Source organism: Accipiter gentilis, chromosome W, assembly GCF_929443795.1.
Source record: "Accipiter gentilis chromosome W, bAccGen1.1, whole genome shotgun sequence".
In the NCBI taxonomy this organism is placed as follows: domain Eukaryota; kingdom Metazoa; phylum Chordata; class Aves; order Accipitriformes; family Accipitridae; genus Astur; species Astur gentilis.
In genome coordinates this window covers 1,184,508-1,208,695 of record NC_064918.1, presented here as the reverse complement: position 1 = coordinate 1,208,695, position 24,188 = coordinate 1,184,508, and the positions used below count along the sequence as shown (strand labels likewise).

General features: G+C 42.4%; 2 protein-coding genes across 17 annotated transcripts in view; both read left to right on the top strand.

Moving 5' to 3' along the window:
• Window positions 1–24,188, top strand: part of LOC126035235 (zinc finger protein 462-like) — a 120,204-nt gene that overhangs the window by 5,975 nt on the left and 90,041 nt on the right. For 3 of the 16 annotated variants that reach the window (XM_049793503.1, XM_049793501.1, XM_049793486.1), the window contains exons 1-2: window positions 6,153–6,398; window positions 18,602–18,803. The exons of 3 other annotated variants lie outside the window; for them this stretch is intronic. The gene's annotated coding sequence lies outside the window, so the exon portion shown is untranslated. Of the gene's footprint in view, window positions 1–6,149; window positions 6,399–10,071; window positions 10,104–13,857; window positions 14,228–15,243; window positions 15,920–16,856; window positions 18,804–24,188 lie in introns of those variants that run through there. 10 more of the 16 variants (XM_049793493.1, XM_049793496.1, XM_049793488.1 and 7 more) reach the window with 9 other exon arrangements.
• LOC126035378 (uncharacterized) overlaps window positions 20,446–24,188 on the top strand; it is a 197,971-nt gene continuing 194,228 nt past the window's right edge. The window contains exon 1 of the mRNA XM_049793917.1: window positions 20,446–21,400. The gene's annotated coding sequence lies outside the window, so the exon portion shown is untranslated. The remainder of the gene's footprint in view (window positions 21,401–24,188) is intronic.

The window sequence follows — 24,188 nt, the reverse complement described above, 5'->3', positions numbered from 1 at the left end:
GGTTGGCCTTGGCTAAGGGCCAAACACCCACCCAACTGCTCACTCACTGTCATGGTTTAACCTCAGCCAGCAACTAAGCACCACGCAGCCGCTCACTCACTCCCCCCACATCCAGTGGGATGGGGGAGAAAATCAGGAAAAGAAGTAAAACTTGTGGGTTGAGATAAGAACGGTTTAATAGAACAGAAAAGAAGAAACTAATAATGATAATGATAACACTAATAAAATGACAACAGTAGTAATAAAAGGATTGGAATGTACAAATAATGCGCAGGGTAATTGCTCACCACCTGCCGATCGACACCCAGTTAGTCCCCGAGCGGCAATTCCCCCCACCCCCACTCCCCCCAGTTTATATACTAGATGTGACATCACATGTTGGCCAGTTTGGGTCAGCTGCCCTGGCTGTGTCCTGTGCCAACTTCTTGTGCCCCTCCAGCTTTCTCGCTGGCTGGGCATGAGAAGCTGAAAAATCCTTGACTTGAGTCTAAACACTACTGAGCAACAACTGAAAACATCAGTGTTCTCAACATTCTTCGCATACTGAGCTCAAAACATAGCACTGTACCAGCTACTAGGAAGACAATTAACTCTATCCCACCTGAAACCAGGACACTCACTCCCCCTCCTTAGTGGGACAGGTACAGGGGGAGAATAGGATGAGAAGGCTTGTGAGTCAAGATAAAGACAAGGAGATTGCTTACCAATTACTGTCATGGGCAAAACAGAATCCACTTGGAGAAAATTAAGTTATTGCCAATTAAAATAGATATGGGTAGTGAGAAACAAAAAGAGATACATTAAAACAACACCTTTCCTCCCCCCCTTTCCCTTGCCTAGCTTCACTCCTTCACTCCAGACTCCCCTACTCCCTTTGAGCAATGCAGCGCAAGGGGGAGCATGGTCAGTACATAACATTTCCTCTCTGCTGTTTCTTCCCTTTTGCACTTTTCTCCTGCTCCAGTGTGGGTTCTCCATGGGCTGCAGTTCCTTCACAAAGTATCTATCTGTTCTGGTATGGATCCTCCATGGGCTACAGTGAATATCTGCTGTAGTGCCAGGGAGATGACTCCTCTTCCTTCTCACACAGAGGTGCTACAAATCCTTTAATCAAGAATGTGGTGTGATGCTGCTGGCAGATGCAGTTAACATTATAAACAGTTGAATGTCAGCATAGTACTCCTCCAAGCTTGTTGACTGTTGAAAATAAAATGTTACAAAAGACTTAGGAGAACAAGCAAAGAGATAAAATAGCACGGTTTTATGCAAGTACTGAAAGAAGAAAAGGGGGAGGAAGTGAGATGATTATCATAAGTTGAGCTATCTTGTTAGTTGTAGTGAAAAGTCTTTAATAGAAGTTTCTGAATGAGGGGATTAGATTTCAAAGAATAATTCAGTCTTCATTTATGTCCTGAGCTTTGGAAGTATTATTTTGCCTGTTAAGCTTGTGTTTAAGAAGCTGAATACATGAGTAAATAGAGTCAACTGAGATTATTTTGGGTTTTGTACTGCTTTTGTTTTTTTAACTTTAGAAGCGGTAGCAAAGACACTAAGTCTGCTACTCATGTCCTTAGTTTTATGAAGCTATCTCAGATGTCACAGTACAAACTCAACTCTGAAGGGGTTTGAAAGAGGGGTTTTTGAGATGGAGAAAGGAGAATCTTTGTTTCCAGTTTAATCTATTTGAAACACTTAGGCTTATAAGTGATTTTTTTTGTGTGTGTTATATTTATCAAGAATGCTTTATTGTTTGTACAGTAGCTTGTTCAACTTGAGCTAGTAGTGTCTAATTATTGCAGTATCCTTTAAAATATTCTTGCCTAATGCCATGGTTTAACCCCAGCCAGCAACTAAGCACCACACAGCCGCTCACTCACTCCCCCCCACCCAGTGGGATGGGGGAGAGAATCGGGAAAAGAAGTAAAACTTGTGGGTTGAGATAAGAACAGTTTAATAGAACAGAAAAGAAGAAACTAATAATGATAACACTAATAAAATGACAATAGTAATAATGAAAGGATTGGAATATGCAAGTGATGCACAGTGCAATTGCTCACCACCCACTGACTGATGCCCAGTTAGTCCCCGAGCAGCGATCCCCCCCACCCCCACTCCCCCCAGTTTATATACTAGATGTGACATCACATGGTATGGAATACCCTGTTGGCCACTTTGGGTCAGCTGCCCTGGCTGTGTCCCCTCCCAACTTCTTGTGCCCCTCTAGCCTTCTTGCTGGCTGGGCATGAGAAGCTGAAAAATCCTTGACTTAGTCTAAACATTACTTAGCAACAGCTGAAAACATCAGTGTTATCAGCATTATTCTCATACCTAACTCAAAAACATAGCACTGTACCAGCTACTAGGAAGACAATTAACTTTATCCCAGCTGAAACCAGGATACCTAATCACTTATTGAAGAAACTTTTCTTTAAGTAATGTTTTGGAAAAAAGAAATAATTTCCTCCCACCATGGGAGGTCATGTTTGCTCTGTAGACATTTTTGAGATGTGATGGTTAACTGAACATCAGTCCAAGATACAGCAATAAAAGCCATGCCTTCTGTTTCCCTTTGCTCTAGAAACCTCTTCATTCTTGAGTAGTCTTCATGATGTAATCATGGACAGTTGGTTTCTATAAGAAATATATTAAGTGATGGACTGGGGCTAAAAGTTTATTCTGTGAAGAGGATGGAAAGGTCTTTCCAGGAAAACAAACAGTTTGTGTCACCATTAGCAAAAATAAAAAATAGGCCAAACTCTTCAGCAGAAAGAAGACTAGGATAAGGCATGCCATAATTACATGTAGTGGAAACTTGCTGTTAATAGAGTGATTGCATGGGATAGAGAGGCAGGAGAATGATTTTGCAAGAGAAAACAAAGCAGATATTTCAAAGAATGATAAAGACAGACAGAATTCAATGTACTCAATAATATGAAAGAGAAGATTTTTGTATTGGAAGATACTGAAAATGGAATCTCGTGTTAATTGTTTCCATGGTCTTGTGGACAATAGGGTAGGGGCTTCATTGCACTGGTTCAATGAGCAAGGTCTTTACTGATGATAATAGTTCTTAGGGTTCAAGTAGTTTTACTTTGGGATGATACCAGTAATCATGGGAAGAAAGCATAATAGGGTAGTAGTGCTTGCTGGGAAGTAGATGGGTCATACTGCTGGAACACAATAAATCACACAATAAATCAGTTGTCATGATTAAAAATGTGTATTTGGGCCTCCTGTGATAAGTAACAACTATGTTTCTTCTGCAAATTGTTCCCTGATCTCTGATTGTTGGTAGAAGAAAGAGGAGGATGGGGGAAGGAGATAGTGAAAATGTATATTACAGCAGCAAGTAAATGTTTTTTCTGTAGCTTATTAAATAAATGAAAATGCTGAGGGAAGGCTGTATTATGTGCTTGTAGATTCAGGTCAAGAGTGAGTGCTGTTTGACATGCAGGGTGGTGTATTTACCTTTTAATTACTTGAAAGATGGTTGGTCTGTTGAAGATTTTAATTTAATGTCAAGCTGGGAAAGGAATCATTAATAACAGGCTCACTGCAGTCTGGATGCCATTTCAGTCTGTCAATGAAGCTAAAGAAAAAGCAAGTGTTTTTTCTTTTCTGCCTTCTTCCTCTTGTTAATTTAATTCCATATTTTCTAACTCAGATTAGGCAGAAGTTCTAGAGTGACTGGTAAAGTTGATTAACTCACTTGGTGGTTGGCTAACAGTTTCTTCCTTCTTTATTTAAACAAAGTGGATGTTCCAGTCCAGGCTAGACTTGTGAGACTGCTTAGAGTGATGATCTTGTGGTCTATGCTGTATCAGATATGGATGTTTCTCCATCGTTTCCAAAGATGACTTGTGTTGTGTTGGGCAGGTTGCTTCTCTCCAGAACTTAGAGTGACCTCTGAATATTTATTTAAACTTAAATTTGAATTCTTCAGGTCCTTTCAGATTCAGCTGGAATTGTGGGCATGTGACTCTCTTCATAATTGGGTTTTAAGGGTCTCTGACCAACCACCTAAGAGACTACAGAGGTAGTGGTCACCTTCGGAAATCTTGCTCTTAATTTGTTGCATTTCCTGTGCTCCCCAGCAGTAAAATAGGCATATTATAGGATTTCAGAGCGATATTGGCAATTAAGGCCATGGTGCTGGATTCTACTGCTTTGTGTGTTGAAATATAAAAGAAGGGTGGGGGGGAAACCCCAACCCTTCAGACTGTGGTTCTGGTTAGTGAGAGTGGCAGATCTGGTCCATTGTTTGCAGAGTACCTGGAGATCTGGGAATGGAGAAAACTGTCACAATATACACAGTTTAGTTGGTAATGCAGTAAAGTCTAGGAGGGAAATAACCATAAAGAGTGTCTCATCCTACTAGGATCTATTTTTGTATGATGAGCAATAGTTGGAAAATAAATAAATGGCAATATAAATACATAAGAGAGAACCTAGGCAAGACAAACTAATTAGAAACTCCTGTCTCGCATTCTAGTTTTTTCCTTGCTTTTCTACATTTGGGTGGCTTTGGCTATAGGGTATATAACTTTGAGTTCTGATGTGCTCTTCTAGTATATCCAGTTAAAGAACTTGACAAATGTAAAAATGTTAACGAAGGACTGACAGAAAATTGAGAGTAGCCAGACAGCTCTCAGTCTAGTTAATTAGCTTTCAACTGCTGAAGTGTTACTATCCTCTCATACAGTTGTAAAAGCCAGAACTTGCAACAGTGCAAGAAAAGGTTTGAGTTCTTGGCCAGAAGTGCATCTCAAAAGTTAAATTAATGTAATTTGAAGTCAGTATGGACCAATTCCTTTTGATCTATTGACCTTTTATCTTTGGTGGGTGTCCTGGTTTCAGCTGGGATAGAGCTAACTGTCTTCCTAGTAGCTGGTACAGTGCTATGTTTTGAGTTCAGCATGCGAAGAATGTTGATAACACTGATGTTTTCAGTTGTTGCTCAGTATTGTTTAGACTATAGTCAAGGATTTTTCAGCTTCTCATGGCCAGCCAGGGCACAAGAAGTTGGCACAGGACATAACCAAGGCACCTGACCCAAACTGGCCAATGGTGTATTCCATACCATGTGACGTCCCATCTAGTATAGGAACTGGGAAGTGGGGGGGGGTCAGGGAATCGCTGTTCGGGGACTGGCGGGGTGTCGGTCGGCGGGTGGTGAGCTATTGCCCTGTGCATCATTTGTACATTCCAATCCTTTTATTACTACTGTTGTCATTTTATTAGTGTTATCATTATCATTATAGTTTCTTCTTTTCTGCTCTATTAAACCGTTCTTATCTCAACCCAGAAGTTTTACCTTTTTTCCCGATTTCCTCCCCCATCCCACTGGGTGGGGGGGAGTGAGTGAGCGGCTGCGTGGTACTTAGTTGCTGGCTGGAGTTAAACCACGACAGTGGGAGAAGTAGAGTAGGGAGACAGCATGTTGCCTTTCAGGTGATATAGCGGTTAAGTTTCTTTGCCTGTGATCAAGCATAGGGTGTAAAACATCTATGTCCAATAGTACAGTGACCTAAGGAGAGTAGGACTTTATCAGACCTTGAGGAAGTAAACATAAGGGAAAGCCATTATGTGAATCTGATGCCTCTTAGCTCAGGGATTGTTGGAATCATGTATTTAACCCTTCAAAAGTGGTAGCTACCTACGTAAGCTATTAGTTTCCTGGGCCTCATTATGTTAGATCAAGAAGAAGCTGTTGTTTCTCAAGAGCACGAGGGTTCTGCCATCAGAGCCACTGCTCTCACATAAGACACTTAGGATTCTCTTACTCTAAGGGCGTAACCTTATTACTCAGTAGAGATGCTGAAAGTATGAACCAATATATTTGAGTCTCCCAGCTGCATGAATAATCCTGAATTATTTAAAAATAATCATATTACAGAGGTGATAATGTACTACAATGAATTTTCCATTTCACACCCTCTCTGTAAATTTTCTGCATCACTTCCACCCTGGAGGGCAGATACCAAATTTTCCATGTGCTATGCTTCCAAGGAATCATGTTAAAACTGTTGATGTCATAACCAGAAAAATGTCATTCAAGAAAAGCTTTGAGTCAGAAGTCGCTTGGTGTAGGATGTTGGTCAAACATTGGAAGAGGTTGCCCAGAGAGGTTGTGGAGTCTCCATCTTTGGAGATATTCAAAATCTGACTGGACATGGCCCTGAGCAACATGCTTTAGCTGACCCTGCTTTGAATAGAGGGATTGGACTAGATGATCTCCAGAGATCACTTCCAACCTCAACCATTCTATGATTCTATGACAGGTAGATTGACCAAACCTTGCACGTGGTGTTTTCTTGCAAATGAATATGAAATGCTGGTTGTCCTCCATGATTCTTCAGTGCTTCCATAAGTTCACCAATATCACTGCAGTGGTTTATGTGAGTATAATTTACTTGCTGGTGTTCTGGTTGTATCTGTTTATTTTAAGAATTCATGTCTACTTAGGTTTGCTACTGTACTGTAAGATCAGATGAGCTGTTAAGATCTCAAGGGGGTGAACAATCTATTTTTAATGCGTTTGAAGGATAGATGATGTTACCATATAGTGAATTTTTTCTGTCTCTTGGCAGTGAAGTCCAGTCATATGATGAGGTAGTAACTTAGATGGGATGTTAACATTTTCTTAGAGTAGGGTATGTTTTTTAAGATGGATGGAGGTAAAATGCCACCCTGTCTATTTCTATACTTGCTACCTCGACATGCAGCAGACTAATCCTCTTTACAGGTGAAATAAGCAGCCTGCTTATGGGCTAACGACAATGCCTGCTGATCTGTTCACATCCAAATGGGAGAGAAATTCATGTCCAAGTGATGTTTCTAATAATGGTTAAATTAAAAAAAGATATATTTTTTTCTTGAAATTGCCTAAGGGATGCTAAGAGGTTGATTTGTGACCTCTTTTCATGTCAGAACTTAGCTCTGTGGGTGTTGTGGTTTAGGTCAGGACAGACTAAATGCATGCATTAATTTCCACTCAACAATTGGATCTGTGTGAAGGAGTTTGGATATTTATTGCCTTTGTGAAAGAATGATTAATAATGCAAAGAACACTTCAGAGCTATAGAAAAGTGGTTCTCTCTACTTCCCCTTTCCTTGCTGACAGGAGCAGCAATTGTCAGTAAGTGGAAAGAGCAGAGTGCTGAGCATGTTGGTTATGGCCATATGAGCTTGTTCCCAAGTGTCACTGGAGGGCCTCCACAGTCAGGCATCCCTGAAGGTAGAGATGTGCTGCTCCCCTTCAGGTTGAGGTAGATGAGTTTTATGAGGTGGACAACATCTTCCAGATCATCTGATTTTTATTGGTTGGTGGTCCACTCTGAGCTGTTGCTTGTTGATTGGTGTAACAAGTCATTGGGCAAATATTCTTGTATAATTTTAATTTTCCTATTTCTGCCAATTATGCTTTTTTTTTTTTTCTTTTTCATAACCTATCTAATTGTGCTTAATTACATCTCTACCAACTAGAGAGAAACATACCAAAGGTCAAACTGTGAGCCTCTGACATTGGCCTATTTGAGGGATGTCAGCTCAGTAGGCCAACACAGCAGAGGAAACTGGATAGTAGTAGTGCTTTAATGCTTGTTTGAACATGTTTGAGATCCCAGCTCTGCAGAGATTAGGAGCTTTAGGATGAGGAAACCTCGTTTAACAAATGTGTGCTTGCAACAAACAGAACAGTGAATCCAGCACTGCTTTGGAGACACTGCAGGGTAGCGGTAGCCATGAGGAACAGATTTTTATGATTTTTATTAGATTTTGTATGAATTGGCTTCCTATTTTCTTTGGAAGGCAGTGAAACTGCAACTTCTACAGGACTGTTCTTGCATTTCTGGGATCTTGTTTTGTGTGCAAGTACATATGCTTTATTAAATTCTTACTGCCACTGTTAGGATCATAAACAAAGACTTTTTATTAGGTCAGATCTCAGCTACCATTGTATACTCTTGTTACCATAGTACATTTGCCAGATAATAAAGATAGGGGCCTGAAGCCCTTATCCTGCAAAAAATTATTTCTGTGAATAGTCCCTGTGATTTAATTTTGAGTTTTACTGCAATCAGTCATGTGAGTAAACATTCAGAGGATCAGGTTCTTAGCTACATGGATTGATTATCTTGAAATTTTCAGTGAGGCATTTGGAAATAATCTTATGTATGAGATGTCCTTGGTTTTTAACAACTACCACTTGATGTAAGTGAGGTGCTAGTTTGCGGTTGTGTGAGGGCATGGTTGTAGTTCATTTGTAAGAGGCAACAGGTGCTAATGCACTAAATAATTCTTTCACTTCCAAATCTTTTGCTCTCCAAGTCTGGAGAAATAAGCGTTCAGTCATGTGGAAGTCTCAAGCTTCAGATGAAGTTTCATTGTAGAGCCTTTTGGCTTTAGCATAGAAATAGTTTGCTCAAAAGCTGTAATCATTTAAGAGCATTGCACTGCAGTTGTGAAACAAAGAATAGTATGAAATTCCGCAAGTGGTACTGCACAGACTTTATAATTATGTAACTACTAGGAAACCATATAAACATGTTGTGGTTGCTTCTGCTTTCTTCTTAGCAGGAATGTCCTATTATTTAGAATTTCTTTTTTCTCATATTTGATTAAAGCTAATTTAACCATGGCACCAGTTTTTATGAACCAAATACTGTTACTGGAATGTCCAAATCTGCAGAGGAAGAGTTCATAAATAAACTTCCCAGGTGTTCCGTGAACTCTTTAAGTCTTAAAAATCCAGTGATTGGTCTTTTGTCAACTTGGTGGGAGATGGTGGTGATGGGTGCGGTTGCTTTTCCCCCAAGTTCAGAGACATCTTATACTTGAAGCTTGGGAAGCTCTAGTATACTAGAACTTACTCTGTGACAGGCATGCCAGAGCTGGACTTCCTAACCAGAACTCTTGCAATTTGCCTGTTTGGCAGGATTATAAAAGAATAATATTATAGTTCCCCTTGAATGAATCCTCATCTTAAATGCTATTCTGTGATAGCTCTGCAAAAGTATGACTGTCTTCATATGCTCTTAAGAGCTGAATGACGGGATTAAGCAACCCACAGGTGTTTTTTCCCTGTAACAATTTGGTGATGGGAAGAGGGAATGCATATAAACCATGTTTTGTCTATGAAGACTGTTCAGATCAGCAGTAACTTCATCCCTACACTTTCCTACTTCTTCCACTGGCCCCATTCAGGAGATTTTTGGTTGAAGCTTTCTAAGTCTAGCACTTGTGCATATGATGCACTTGCAGTTGGTTTTGAAACTTGCAAAGAAATAGCACTGAAGAATTGTATGGAATTTGCACACTATTTCCCAAGGTAGGATTTTTTTCTTGGTTACATATCTGCAAGAACATGGAGTTATCTATTTCAGCATTAGAAAGTATCAAGGGTACCATCAAGATATATAACTTTTTTTTAATGTATGATTGCTCTGTTCTGTCTATATAATTTTCCTTGCAGGTTTCAGTTTCTAGTAGTTGGTAACCTTGAGGTTTGGTTTTTTTTTTGTTTGGTGGTTTTGGTTTTTTTTTTTGGTTTTGGCTTGGACTTTTTTTGTGTGGGTTTTTATTCAGTAGCAGTGTTGGACAATTTTTAGAGGGCACTGGGTTGAACTTTCATCAGAAGTGTTTCTTCATATATAAATGAGTAATGCTTCCAGGATTTGTCTGCACCTTTCCTTAGCCAAACCAGAATATCTCTGTAGTGCAAAGAAAATGCATTGTTCTTGACTTTTCCATACCAAAAAGGTGCTATTTGTAATAAACTATCTTCAGCAAATAACTACTAAGATGATAATCTTATCACAGGAGGCTTGGCAGCCTTCCATTGAGTTAGCCTGTCTCAGCAAGGAGCTGTTGCTTAAGGTACAAAGCAATCTACAGGAAAATATGATTGTGTGCATACACACATAGACAAACACACATGCTCTGTGTTTTCTCTGTTCATAGATGCATCATCATTTTCTGTCTGATGATTAGGAACTGGAATTATTATTTGGGACACTAGCAGGATCTAGTACCAGAGAGATGGACCTGACTTCTCATCTCATAAGTATTAGAAGCTAGGGAAGGTTTGGGGTTTGGAGACCCTGGTAGGTTTTGTGCAGTAATCCTGTAAGTGAGAACATTGGGCATGTTTTGTGTGTTTCTTTTATCAGGTACTCCAAACCAGTAATGTTTGTCAATGGATATCTTTATGAATGGCCATGTAAACTCCTGATGAAACTGTGATTTGTACCCAATTGCAACATGGTTTCCTGTTAGAAATGATGAGGAAACACAGATCTGCTACCTGCAATTAAAAAAAAAGAAGTATAGAGAATTTTTTGTTTGCTTTCTTTGAATAAATAAAACAATAACTTCAAAATCTGTGGGATTTTAAAATAAAAGTATTACCCAAAAAGAAAGAATTATATAAAAAGATAAGAGTCCATATCCACCTTTGAGGGCATCGGAAGGCCAATGTTAATGTTGTTGCACATTCAACTTCAAGATTTGATTATAGTCTCATGGCTTGATAATAGCTTATTTCAAGTTTGAAAAGCGTGGTACTGGTTTGTACCAGAGGCCTTCTAATGTGGGTGACCTCATAGCTTTAAAGAAAATAATTTGAAACTGTTAGCTTCAACCTTACTGAAGGACACATTCTGAAGAGTTAGCTCCTTAAGCAAGCTTTTGAAGGGTGTGCTCTGCAGAGCAGCTTCCTGTTAGTTGGTTAATGGTTGACCTAGTTCTATTGCCATATGCTTCCTGGAACACATTCTAATAAAAACAAGACAGGGATTGTAGCAGGAAAGTCAAAGCCTTTATGAAATAGAAACCATATAATACTATTGCATTTTGGAGGGCTTTTTAACTAAAAATTTCAATATCTTCATGGAACTACTTACTGATTATAGTTGCAAACCCAGGAGTATTTTTTAGACCCATATATTTATTTTTTTTCACAGTTGCCTTGTAAAAAATGTTTGTATCTATAATTCTCTGTGCTATGTATAAAGCTAAAGTTAGTAAAATTGGAGTGAAGTTATAGCTGTGGGGAAAGATTACATGAGATAAGGTTTAGTTAAAGGCAGGAGACAAAAGCTGGGAGCCAAAATTGTCAATTATGGATTCAGACTTTTACCTTATATCAGATAGAATGGATCACATGCATTCAAGGTGTCGTTGTTTAACCCCAGCCAGCAACTAAGCACCACGCAGCTGCTCACTCACTTCCCTTCCCCCCCACCTAGTGGGATGGGGGAGAGAATCAGGAAAGAAAAAAAACCCAAAACCTCATGGGTTGAGATAAGAACAGTTTAATAGGACAGAAAGGAAGAAAATAAAAATTATGACGACAATAATAAAATGACAATAATAATAAAAGGATGGGAATACACAAAACAAGTGATGTGCAATGCAATTGCTTACCACTCGCCGACTGATGCCCAGTTAGTTCCCGAGCAGTGATCCACCCCCCAGGCTAACTCCCCCCAGTTTATATACTAGACATGATGTCATATGGTATGGAATATCCCTTTGGCCACTTTCGGTCAGCTGCCCTGGCTGTGTTCCCTCCCAACTTCTTGTGCCCCTCTAGCCTTCTTGCTGGCTGGGCGTGAGAAGCTGAAAAATCCTTGACTTTAGACTAAACACTACTTAGCAACAACTGAAAACATCAGTGTGTTATCAACATTATTCTCATACTAAATCCAAAACATAACACTATACCAGCTACTAGAAAGAAAATTAACTCTGTCCCAGCCAAAACCAGAACACAAGGTTAAATAAAAATACAGGAAATGTGGAGGTCATAGATACAGTGTAACCTCAAACCTGAGTGAGTAACTTTGTGACAGACTGAAGTTCTGAAGAACCTATGGGCTCTGTTTTCTGGTTAATATGATTTTGTTTACTAGGAGAAAGTAGGGTGTGTGAAAACAGTTCTTCCCCCTCTTATGGTAAAAGAGGAAGAAGAGAAAAGTAAAGATATCATTTGTAACCTTTTGAGAGCTCATAGCAGTATCAGTATATGTGTTGATTTAGTACTCTGCTGTCAGTGTGGGGAAAATGAACTGTTTACCATACTTATTGCTTTGAATATTCATATAACCTGTCAGTGGCTAACCTGTTTCTTCACTTGCAGATGGCTTACAAGAACTCTGCGTGCAAGTTCTAGGCAAAGATATGTTATCTGACAGGCAGAGGTGCCAGTGTGGGGGCTGCTGGGCCAGCCAAATTCCTAGCTGTGGGAAGAAGTGTGAGCTGGCAGTATCTTTAAAGGCTGCTGTTGGTGATCAGCGTGGGAGTAGCATGTCAGAGAAATGGTGAGACCTCTTGTCTCACTCCTGATTGGGACTTGTTCCTAGAGCTTCGACTCAGTGACACCCTTCATGTGAATCTTGCAGCACTGGGCTAGATGAAAATTTTGGTCGATAGGACCAGGATAAAAGTCATGGCTGAGCGTGATGCAGTTTTGCCCTTCTGTCCTTCCCTGATTCTTAATACTGAATGGTATTTTTACCTTTTTTATAAAAGAACTAGGACTAAATGCAAACAAAAAGCATTCCACAGGTGTCGTGGTTTAACCCCAGCCAGCAACTAAGCACCACGCAGCCACTCACTCACTCCCCCCCATCCAGTGGGATGGGGAAGAAAATTGGGAAAAAAGAAGTAAAACTCCTGGGTTGAGATATAAGAATGGTTTAATAGAACAGAAAAGAAGAAACTGATAATGATAACACTAATAAAATGGCAATGGTAGTAATAAAAGGATTGGAATGTACAAATGATGCACAGGGCAATTGCTCACCACCCGCTGACTGACACCCAGCTAGTCCCCGAGCAGCGATTCCCTGCCCCCCTACTTCCCAGTTCCTATACTAGATGGGACGTCACATGGTATGGAATACCCTGTTGGCCAGTTTGGGTCAGGTGCCCTGGTTGTGTCCTGTGCCAACTTCTTGTGCCTCTCCAGCTTTCTCGCTGGCTGGGCATGAAAAGCTGAAAAATCCTTGACTATAGTCTAAACAATACTGAGCAACAACTGCAAACATCAGTGTTATCAACATTCTTTGCATACTGAACTCAAAACATAGCACTGTACCAGCTACTAGGAAGACAGTTAAATCTATCCCAGCTGAAACCAGGACAACAGGTTAGACAAGAAAGGTGTCTGACAGCATTTAAAGACACTTTTCTTCTTTCTTTTTTTTTTTGTCCTTTGTACTAGTAGTTTATATTTAAATGTACAACAAACTAAGATCTTGTCATGGTTTAACCCCAGCCAGCAACTAAGCACCACATAGCAGCTCGCTCACTTCCCTTCCCCCCCACCCAGTGGGATGGGGGAGAAAAATGAGGGGGAAAAAAAAAGTAAAACTCATGGGTTGAGATAAGAACAATTTAATAGGACAGAAAGGAAGAAACTAATAATGATAATAAAAAACAATAATAAAATTACAATAATAATATAAGGATTGGAATATACAAAGTAAGTGATGTACAGTGCAATTGCTTACCACTTGCTGACTGATGCCCAGTTAGTTCCCGAGCAGTGATCTTCCCCCCCAGGCTAACTCCCCCCAGTTTATATACTAGGCATGACATCATATGGTATGGAATATCCCTTTGGCCACCTTGGGTCAGCTGCCCTGGCTGTATCCCCTCCCAAGTTCTTGTGCCCCTCTAGCCTTCTTGCTGGCTGGGCACGAGAAGCTGAACAATCCTTTGACGTGCGGAACACAGAGTCCACAATCAGTGAGATTGTAAAGTAGGTATGTTCATTCAGCGCTGGGCAGCACGGGGGGTAGTCCCACCAAAGTCGTGTGCGCCCGACTCGGCACTTCGCCTCAAGTTTATACAGTCAGGTATTACATATTCACAATACTCCTATACATATGCATGACCTATCCCCGCTTCATATTAAAATTAGCTCCGAGATGTCATTTCCATAGTCTCCTCCCAACAGCGCCTACGCAGGGCCTCTTTATGGTGGTCGTCTGGTGGTCGCAGAGATGAAGATAGATGACTCCTCTTCGTCACTGCTAGTAACCTCTTTCCTTGCGCAGGCTCAGTGATTTCTTGGTATTCACCCAAGCCGCAAGACCAGTCTTAGCTGGCTCTTGGGGCCTGCTCCTGCTTCGTATCAAGGACTGTCTCTACCTCATTGGCTGGTTCTTGGGACCAGCTCTTCTTATCAAGGACTGTCTCTACCTCAGCTAATTTCAACAATGTAAGCACTAAACATCATCTTTCACACCCCTTTATTATGTCTACTGAGATTCTTTTGACTCCCCTTGTCTCACCTTGACTTAGTCTAAACATTACTTAGCAACAACTGAAAACATCAGTGTGTTATCAACATTATTCTCATACTAAATCCAAAACATAACACTATACCAGCTACTAGAAAGAAAATTAACTCCGTCCCATTAAGTTTATATCTTTAATGGATAGAAAATGTAGATCAAACCATTCTCTGACTTGCTTAAGAAATTATTTCACTTTATTTCTTATGTTCTGACTTCATAAATCAGTGATACTGAGTAGTAATAGATGTCATTCAAAATGGCTGGAATGGATAAATGGAATAATGTCAATATGTTCAACAGAAGGAGATATTATTATTTAGCTTACCTATCTGTATATGTGTTCTTCCTGAGATGCTAAATATATTTGTGAAGTCTGCATTTCCTTAAGCGGAGGGTGGAAATGTTGTCGTTCAGCGGAATGCAATGGTATGAGGTCTGAAAAATCATGCTTCAGACTAAGAGCCTTCAGCAAGTTTAGTCTCCTTAGCTTTTCAAATATTTTTTTAGAAGTGACATTTAGAGGGCTCATGTAGTTACTTTGCTAGTCTGTGCCTGATACTATAGGAATCTCTATCAAGCTATAACAAGATGCACTAGGTGGAATGTAATACTAGAAAATGGTCACTATATAAATAGTTCTTATTTAATAGTGGAAGAAAAGTATGAATCGCTGGAATAATTTATAGACTCAGAAAAGTAAGGCATCAAGTCAAAGATGACTCTAGGCTCTCTCTAGATATCATAGTGGGAGTCAGACACTTCTAGAAGGTGATTCATCCCACCCTAATCTAGATGCCTGTATTGAGTCTGTCTGGAATGGAGTTAACTTTCCCCATAGTAGCCCTCATAGTGCTGTGCTTTGTATTTGTAGCTAGAAAGGTGTTGATAACACACTAATGTTTCGGCTACTGCTGAGCAGTGCTCCCACAGTGTGGTGGGTTTGACCTTGGCTGGCTACCAGGTGCCCACTAAGGTGCTCTATGACTCCCCCTCCTCAACTGGACAGGGGAGAAAAAATATGACGAAAGGCTCCTGGGTCGAGATAAAGACAGGGAGATCACTCAGCAATTGCCATCATGGGCAAAACAGACTTGACTCGGGGAAATTAATTTAATTTATTGCCAATTAACAATGGAATAGGATAATGAGAAATACAAACAAATCTAAAATGACCTTCCTCCCACCCCTCTCTTCTTCCTGGGCTCAGCTCAACTTCACTCCCGATTTTCTCTACCTCCTTCCCCCAGGCAGTGCAGAGGGATGGGGAATGGGGGTTGTGGTCAGTTCATTACACTTTGTCTCTGCTGCTCCTTCCTCCTCACAACCTTCCCCTGCTCCATTGTGGGGTCCCACCCATGGGAGACAGTTTTTCACAAACTGCTCCAGCGTGGGTCCTTTCCACGGGGTGCAGTCCTTCAGGAACAGACTGCTCCAGCATGGGTCCCCTGCAGGGTAACAAGTCCTGCCAGCAAACCTGCTTCAGCATGGGCTCCTCTCTCCACGTGTCCACAGGTCCTGCCAGGAGCCTGCTCCATCGTGGACTTCCCATGGGGTCACAGCTTCCTTCAGGGCACATCCACCTACTCTGGCATGGGGTCCTCCACAAGCTGCAGGTGGATATCTGCTCCACCGTTAACCTCCATAGGCTGCAGGGGATTGTTGTCATACTTCACCATGGTCTTCACCACAGGCTGCAGGGGAATCTCTGCTCTGGCACCTGGAGCACCTCCTCCCCCTCTTTCTTCACTGACCTTGGTGTCTGCAGAGTTGTTTCACATATTCTCACTCCTCTCTCCCAGCTGCTGGTGCACAGTAGTTTTTCCCTCCTCCTTAAATATGTTATCATAGAGGCACTACCACTATCGCTGATGGGCTCAGCTTTGAGCAGCAACAGGTCCGTCTTGGAGCCAGCTGGAACTGGCTCTATCAGACATGGGGGAAGCTCCTGGCATCTTCTCACAGAAGCCACCCCTGGTGGATGAAACATTGGACATGAGCTGGTACTGTGTGCTCGCAGCCCAGAAAGCCAAGCATGGCCAGCAGGTCGAGGGAGGTGATTTTCCCCTTCTACTCTGCTTTCGTGAGACCCCACCTGGAATACTGCATCAGTCTCTGGAGTCCTCAGTACAGGAAAGACATGGACCTGTTGGAGTGGGTCGAGAGGAGGGCCACAGAAATGATCAGAGGGCTGGAACACCTCTCCTATGAAGAAAGGCTGAGAGAGTTGGGGTTGTTCAGCCTGGAGAAGAGAAGGCTCCAGGGAGACCTTGTTGTGGCCTTTCAATACTTAAAGAGGGCTTATAAGAAAGATGGGGACAAACTTTTTAGTAGGGCCTGTTGTGATAGGACGAGCGGTAATGGTTTTAAACTTGAAAGAGGGTAGACTTAGATTGAACATAAGGAAGAAATTCTTTATGATGAGGGTGGTGAGTCACTGGAACACGTTGTCCAGAGAAGTTGTGGATGCCCCATCTTTGGAAGTGTTCAAGGTCAGGCTGGATGGGGCTTTGAGCAACCTGATCTAGTGGAAGGTGTCCCTGCCCATGGCAGGGTGGTTGGACTAGATGACCTTGAAAGGTCCCTTCCAACTCAAACCATTCTGTACTTCTATATCAAAGTTGAGTGAAATAATAAGGCTAACTGCAGGTTTGTGGTATCTGTTTTATGATTTCTGATTATTTCTCTACTTCCCCATGTAGGCTCAAACCTATAGAAATGATTTGCATTTTGGTCTCAAAGTGGAATCTTATTAGCATGGTTAGCAAAAGCTGCCTTCCTCATGGGTTTATGTGCTTTTCTGTTTTCTCATTTTCATAGTGGAAAAAAGAAATAGAACAGGGTATTAGTAGTCCTAGCAGCACTACTGTAGCCTTTCAGATTGTTGTTTCCAAGGACAGTAATCCCCCAAATGGAAGAGACTTCAGGAGTCTGCAATCGAGCACTTTGGTTATCCCAAACTTCAGTCTTGCTTTGACAACTAGGAACTTGTGGTGGGTTGATCCTGGCTGGATGCCAGGTGCCCACCAAAGCCACTTTATCACACCCCACCTCAGCTGTACAGGGGAGTGTCGAAAGGCTCGTGGGTCGAGATAAGGACAGGGAGATCACTCGGCAATTACTGTCACGGGCAAAACAGACTCAACTTGAGGAAAATTAATTTAATTTCTTGCCAATCAAATCAGTGTAGGGAAATGAGAAAATAAACCCCAAATCTTAAACCACCTTCCCCCCACCCCTCCTTTTTTCCCAATTAGAACTACTTGGGTAGTTCTCTTCTGAACTAGAGATTTTGGTCCTTCAGTTATCATAGGTAATTGTTGCATTAAAAACCCAAGTAGAATTCAACAACATGTCAGTTTCCTGGAGAGACCAAACTTTTTTTAAAAAAATATATGTATATTAGAAATCACTTCTATTATCAGACCATTTTACACATATCTAAAAGACCTGTCAGTTCTAATGTGTTTCAGTTTTCTGTCAGACATTGCTCAAAATCTGAGACTTTTGTCTGTTATGAAAGATATCTAGGAAATGTAGGGGCTACCTTTTGTCTGCTGTTCCTACTAATCAAGGGCTTTGAATATGAGTTGAGTCTTCAGATCCTCTCTGTATTTTTGATTTTTATTTTTTTTTTCTGTGGTGTTTTGGGTTTTTTTAGCAGCTGTTGTGCAATCAAGTCTGTTAATGAGAAAAACGATACATTAGCCTGGTTCTGGAGGTCATGCTGTAGTATAAGCTTCACTCAGTGTGTGTATTTGCATATGTATGTGTTTGTGTATATCTATATTTTCCTTTTTATAAAGCAATTACCTCAACAGGAGGAAAGAGGGTTATGATTCTCAAATTGACAAAATAATTTGGGGTTTTAATTTGTAGTTTCTATTTTGGGGGATTGTTTTCAGGATTTGGAATATTGTATTGTAGTAGTCTAATTGGAGGAGTTAGAAAGAAATGGGAGAACAAAGGAATTCAGGAGTGAAGAAGGGGGAAGAGGTCTGAGTTGTTTCCTTTGTCTGTCTCGGTTTGAATGAATGATAATTTTAATCCATGAGTAATGCTTGGATCAATGACTGTCTTCCATTCTGAAATGCAGAATAAGGTTAAGGTAAGGAAGTAAAAACTACTTTTCAACCTCTTGTCTCCCTGCTTCTCTCCTATACTTCTTATAAAATCTCAACTTTCAGAGAGAAGTTGTAAAGGAATCCTTGTCTTTAACGTTTCCTTCTAGTATGCAAGTCTACAAACATAGCTCCATGTGCTCAGCTGAAAAGGAAACCCTTTCCTTTTTTTGACAGCAAAGCTTCATTGCCAAAATGTTCTTGTGCTGCAGATGGCTACAGGTATATGGTAAAAATTAGTTTGTCAGCTTTGGAACACATTTGAAAGGCAGGTTCTTCAAAGAGGGTGAACTTGGCATCAATACTATGATTAACAGGTCTGGTTCTACCTCCTTCAGCTTCTGAGACCTTAGAGATCCATTGCAGATTCTACTTTGAGGTAAGGAACAACTTTTTCCTATTTTAATCCTCCACTTGACAATAAAAAGCTCTAATAAGTACTGTGCCACTTTACCCCAGCTGAGGATCTGACCTTAACTAGCAGAGCTCCATTAAATTTCTAGAAATAAAAATTGGAGAAATCTCTAAAAGCATATCAGTTACCAAGACTTGTAATAGTTCTGCAGCTAATAAGGTAGAGGAGCAAGAAAGTGGAATGATACTCATGCCTTAATCTTTAGGTGACCTCTTATTTTTGAGGGGAAGAAATGTTTAGGAGAGAATTTTATTCTTGATCTGCTTGGTGGTGTTGGCTTGTGTGGCTTTCTTTTTCCTCTGGATACTCTTCTGCCATTTTTCAACCTTCAGGAGTGGAGCTATTGCATGTGGAGCTTTGCAACAGGAGCTTAAGTTTAAAAATAAAATATCAGGCTGCCTTTCTGAAAATCCAGACAATAGCATACACACACAGACATGATAACTTGACTGACCACAGTTATACCTATTACTGAGTTCACAGCAGCGGACAATGAAAAATGGAGAGTTTTGATCCTTAGAACAAAAGAGGAAGAAATGTAATGTTTCTGCATCACTGGGTACTAGTTTGTAAAGACTGTGAGAGACCCCTCCTCAGCAAGAGGACTGAAAAGCAGTAAAGCCACATGACTATCAGGCATTCTTCATGTTGTTTTCTGCAGCTCCTGATGTAGGTGCTGTAATCAAGATAACAACATCCACTGCTCTCCCTTCCTCCACCAAGCCAGTCATTTTATCATAGAAGGCAGTCACGTTAGTCAGGCATAACTGTTTCAAATCACCTTGTTCATCTTCCATATGCACGGGCATAGCTTCCAGGAGAATTTGCTTCATAACTGTCCTGGGTTCAGCTGGGATAGAGTTAATTTTTACAGGAACCTGGGAGGTGGGGGGCATAGCCAGGGCAGCTGACCTGAACTAGCCAAGGAGCTATTCCATACCATGTGACATCATGCTCAGTATATAAATGGGGAGTGGGCCGGGTGGGGGTGTGTGTCTCTCTCGACTTTTGGTGGGGGGAAGCGTCGGAGCGTCGGGTCCCAGGTGGTGAGCAGTTGCACTGTGCATCACTCTTTTTGTATATTCTTTCATTAGCACCGTTGTTGTAATTTCTTTGTGTTGTCCCAGTAAACTGCCTTTATCTCAACCCTCGAGGTTCCAGGTTTTTTTTCTTTTCTCTCCCCCATCTCCTCCCCATCCCACTGGAGGGGGGTGGAGCAGTAAGTGAGCGGCTGCGTGGTCCTTTGTTACCGGCTGGGCTGAAACCAGGACAGTCCTTTTTGGTGCCCAACGTGGGGCAAGAAGGGTTGAGATAACGACAGATCTGGCCAGAGCGTGTTGAAACAAATTTGTCATACGCATTTCTTATACTAGATAAATAGATGTTAGTCACAATGTTATTTCATTTGTTTACATGGTGGCATTTTGTAAGCTCTTATATGCTCTATGTATTGCCTGTAGTTGCGTATCTCATCTCTGGGAGAGTGATTGGGATTATCATTTTGTTGTACTGGGCAATGTTGACTTGTGAAATGATTACATCACTGGTGATGAGGTTAAGCTGGTATCTGTATGAGGCAGTGATATCATTTCCATACTTTGGGCACCTTCAGTTGGGTTTTATTGGTAATTACACCCAATCCATGGGGAAGTTAGGGGGGGACACTTCCCCCCGTCCGTTCACCTCCCTTTTCTCCTTCCGACTAATTACAACAGCTTTCGAGAATTTTGAATATCCTTGGGATGCGCAAGCCAGTGTGCTGTTAGTGCTATGCCTCCTTAATATGTTTCAGGTCTTGTTTAGGGCTACAAAAAGGCTCTTTAAGAGGACCACCCAGAGATCTGCCCCAAAGCTGGATATTCATGGGTGGCACGGCATGTGGGAGGATATGGGCAGGTATCTAGAGAACTTCTCACTTCCAGTGGCTTGGAAGTTCACTCCCAAACAACTACAGAACCCTCATGAAGTGGTAGAATATTTGAAAGAAAAATGCTGTGCCTATCCCAGAGACACACAACTCAATACACTGTGCTGGGCCCTGGCTAGTATCTACCAAACACTGCTTGATATTAGGCAGCACCCTCAGGGGGAAATAGGGGAAAAGATGGAAAACAGGACAACATGCACCGTGGCTACCCAAACCCTGACAACAGGTACCGTGGCTGCCCCTACCCTGGTGACAGATACTGCAGCTAAACCAGAGAACCAACCTGTGCCAGTATTAGTCGCCCCTGTACAGAAAAAGAAACACACAAATCAGTTCGCTTAGTGAGAGATGAAGATGAACCAGGGTCATCGCGAGAACAGGAGGAAGAGGCAGTACCTGAAATAATTACCCGATCTCTATCCATGAGTGAGTTGCGTGACATGTGAAAAGATTTTAGCCGCCACCCAGGTGAGCACATTGTTACCTGGCTGCTCCGATGCTGGGATAGCGGGGCTAGTAGTGTGGAATTAGAGGGTAAGGAAGCCAAGCAGTTGGGATCTCTGTCTAGGGAAGGGGGCATCGACAAGGCGATTGGGAGAAAAACACAAGTCCTCAGCCTCTGGAGGCGACTTCTGTGAGGTGTAAAGGAAGGATACCCCTTCAGGGATGAAGTTACATGTCACCAAGGCAAGTGGACCACCATGGAGAGAGGTATCAAGTACCTGAGGGAATTAGCTGTGCTGGAGGTGATTTATAATGATCCAGAAAATGCGCATTCACCCACAGATCCAGATGAAGTCCAATGCACACAACCCATGTGGCGGAAGTTTCCACGAAGTGCACCACCAACCTATACCAACTCGTTGGCAGTAATGTCCTGGAAAGAAGGCTATGGACAAATGGTGGACGAATTGGCTGTCCAACTCCAGCAATATGAAGGGAGTCTCTCTTCCTCCCTACGGGCCTGTGTCTCAGCTGTAGAGGAGTTGTCCCGAGAGTTCCAGCAATTCAAAGTGGATCTGTCCTCCTCCTCACCTGTACAGGCCCGCATCACAGTTATTGGGAGTAAGCGTTCCTCTGCCCAAGAGAGAGGAGAGAGAAAGTACACACGACGGGCTAACCTGTGGTTTTACCTGCGTGACCATGGAGAGGACATGAGGAAGTGGGATGGAAAACCTACCTCAGTCCTGGATGCATGGGTACAGGAGTTGTGAGAAAAAGCAACCAGAAAAGAGGATTCTTCTTGGAAAACTGCTGCTCCAGTTTCCCGTGAGCAGTCCCCCAGACGCAGTAGATGGGCTGATCTCATTTCTGATCCCCTTGAAGGGACTTCTGATTCACGTGTGTAGAAAGTGAGTAATGGATATTCTAACCAGTATTAGAGGGGCCCTGCCTCCAGCCAGGTGGAGGAGAGGGACAACCGAGTGTACTGGACAGTGTGGATTCAATGGCTTGGCCCATAAGACCCCCAGGAATATAAGGCTCTAGTAGACACTGGTGCACAATGTACCCTAATGCCATCAAGTTATAAAGGGGCAGAACCCATCTGTATCTCTGGTGTGACAGGGGGATCCCAAGAGCTAACCGTATTGGAAGCTGAAATGAGTCTAACCGGGAATGAGTGGCATAAACACCCCATTGCGACTGGCCCAGAGGCCCCGTGCATCCTTGGTATAGATTATCTCAGGAGGGGGTATTTCAAGGACCCAGAAGGGTACTGTAGGGCCATTGGTATAGCTGCACTGGAGACGGAGGAGATTGAACAGCTGTCTACCCTGCCGGGTCTCTTCCAAGACCCTTCGGTTGTGGGGTTGCTGAAGGTTGAAGAACAACAGGTGCCAATTGCTACCACGACGGTGCACTGGCGGCAATATCGCACCAACCGAGACTCCCTGATCCCCATCCATAAGCTGATTTGCCAACTGGAGAGCCAAGGAGTGATCAGCAAGACTAACTCACCCTTTAATAGTCCCATATGGCCCGTGCAGAAATCCAATGGGGAATGGCGACTAACAGTAGATTATCGTGGGCTGAATGAAGTCACGCCACTGCTGAGCGCTGCTGTGCCAGATATGTTAGAGCTTCAATATGAACTGGAATCAAAGGCAGCTAAGTGGTATGCTAATATTGACATTGCTAATGCATTTTTTCTCCATTCCTTTGGCAGTGGAGTGCAGGCCACAGTTTGCTTTCATTTGGAGGGGCGTCCAGTACACCTGGAATCGACTGCCCCAGGGGTGGAAACACATCACCACTTTTTGCCATGGACTGATCCAGGCTGCACTGGAAAAAGGTGTAGCTCCAGAGCACCTGCAATATATTGATGGCATGATCGTATGGGGCAATGCAGCAGAGGAAGTCTTTGAGAAAGGGAAGAAAATAATCCAAATCCATTTGAAGGCTGGTTTTGCCATAAAAGAAAGTAAGGTCAAGGGACCTGCGCAGGAGATCCAGTTCTTAGGACTAAAGTGGCAAGACGGGTGTCGTTGGATCCCTGCGGATGTGATCAACAAAATAGCAGCTATGTCCTCACCAACTAATAAAAAGAAAACACAGGCTTTCTTAGGTGTTGTGGGCTTTTGAAGAATGCATATTCCAAATTACAGTCAAATTGTAGGTCCTCTCTACCAAGTTACCCGGAAGAAGAATGATTTTAAATGGGGGCCTGAGCAACGACAAGCCTTTGAACAAATTAAGCGGGAGATTGTTCATGCAGTACCTCTTGGGCCAGTCCGGACAGGAGAAGATATTAAAAATGTGCTCTACCCTGTGGCTGGGGAGAATGGCCCTACCTGGAGCCTTTGGCAGAAAGCACCTGGGGACACCCGAGGCCGACCCCTGGGGTTTTGGAGTCGGGGATACAGAGGATCCGAGGCTCGCTGTACTCCAACTGAAAAAGATATTGGCAGCATATGAAGGAGTTCGAGCTGCCTCAGAAGTGGTTGGTACTGAAACACAGCTCCTCTTAGCACCCCGACTGCCAGTGCTGGGCTGGATGTTCAAAGAGAAAGTCTCCTCTACACATCATGCAACTGATGCCACGTGGAGTAAGTGGGCCGCACTGATCACACAACGAGGTCGCATAGGAAACCCCAGTCGCCCAGGAATGTTAGAAGTGATCACGGACTGGCCAGAAGGCAAAGATTTTGGAATGTCACCAGAGGAGGAGGTGACACGGGCTGAAGAGGCCCTGCTGTATAATAAACTGCCAGAAAATGAGAGGCAATATGCCCTGTTCACTGATGGGTCGTGTCGCATTGTGGGAAAACATCGGAGGTGGAAGGCTGCTGTATGGAGTCCTACACGACTAGTCGCAGAAACTGCTGAAGGACAAGGTGAATCGAGTCAGTTTGCAGAGGTGAAAGCCATCCAGCTAGTGTTAGACTTTGCTGAAAGGGAGAAGTGGCCAGTGCTCTATCTCT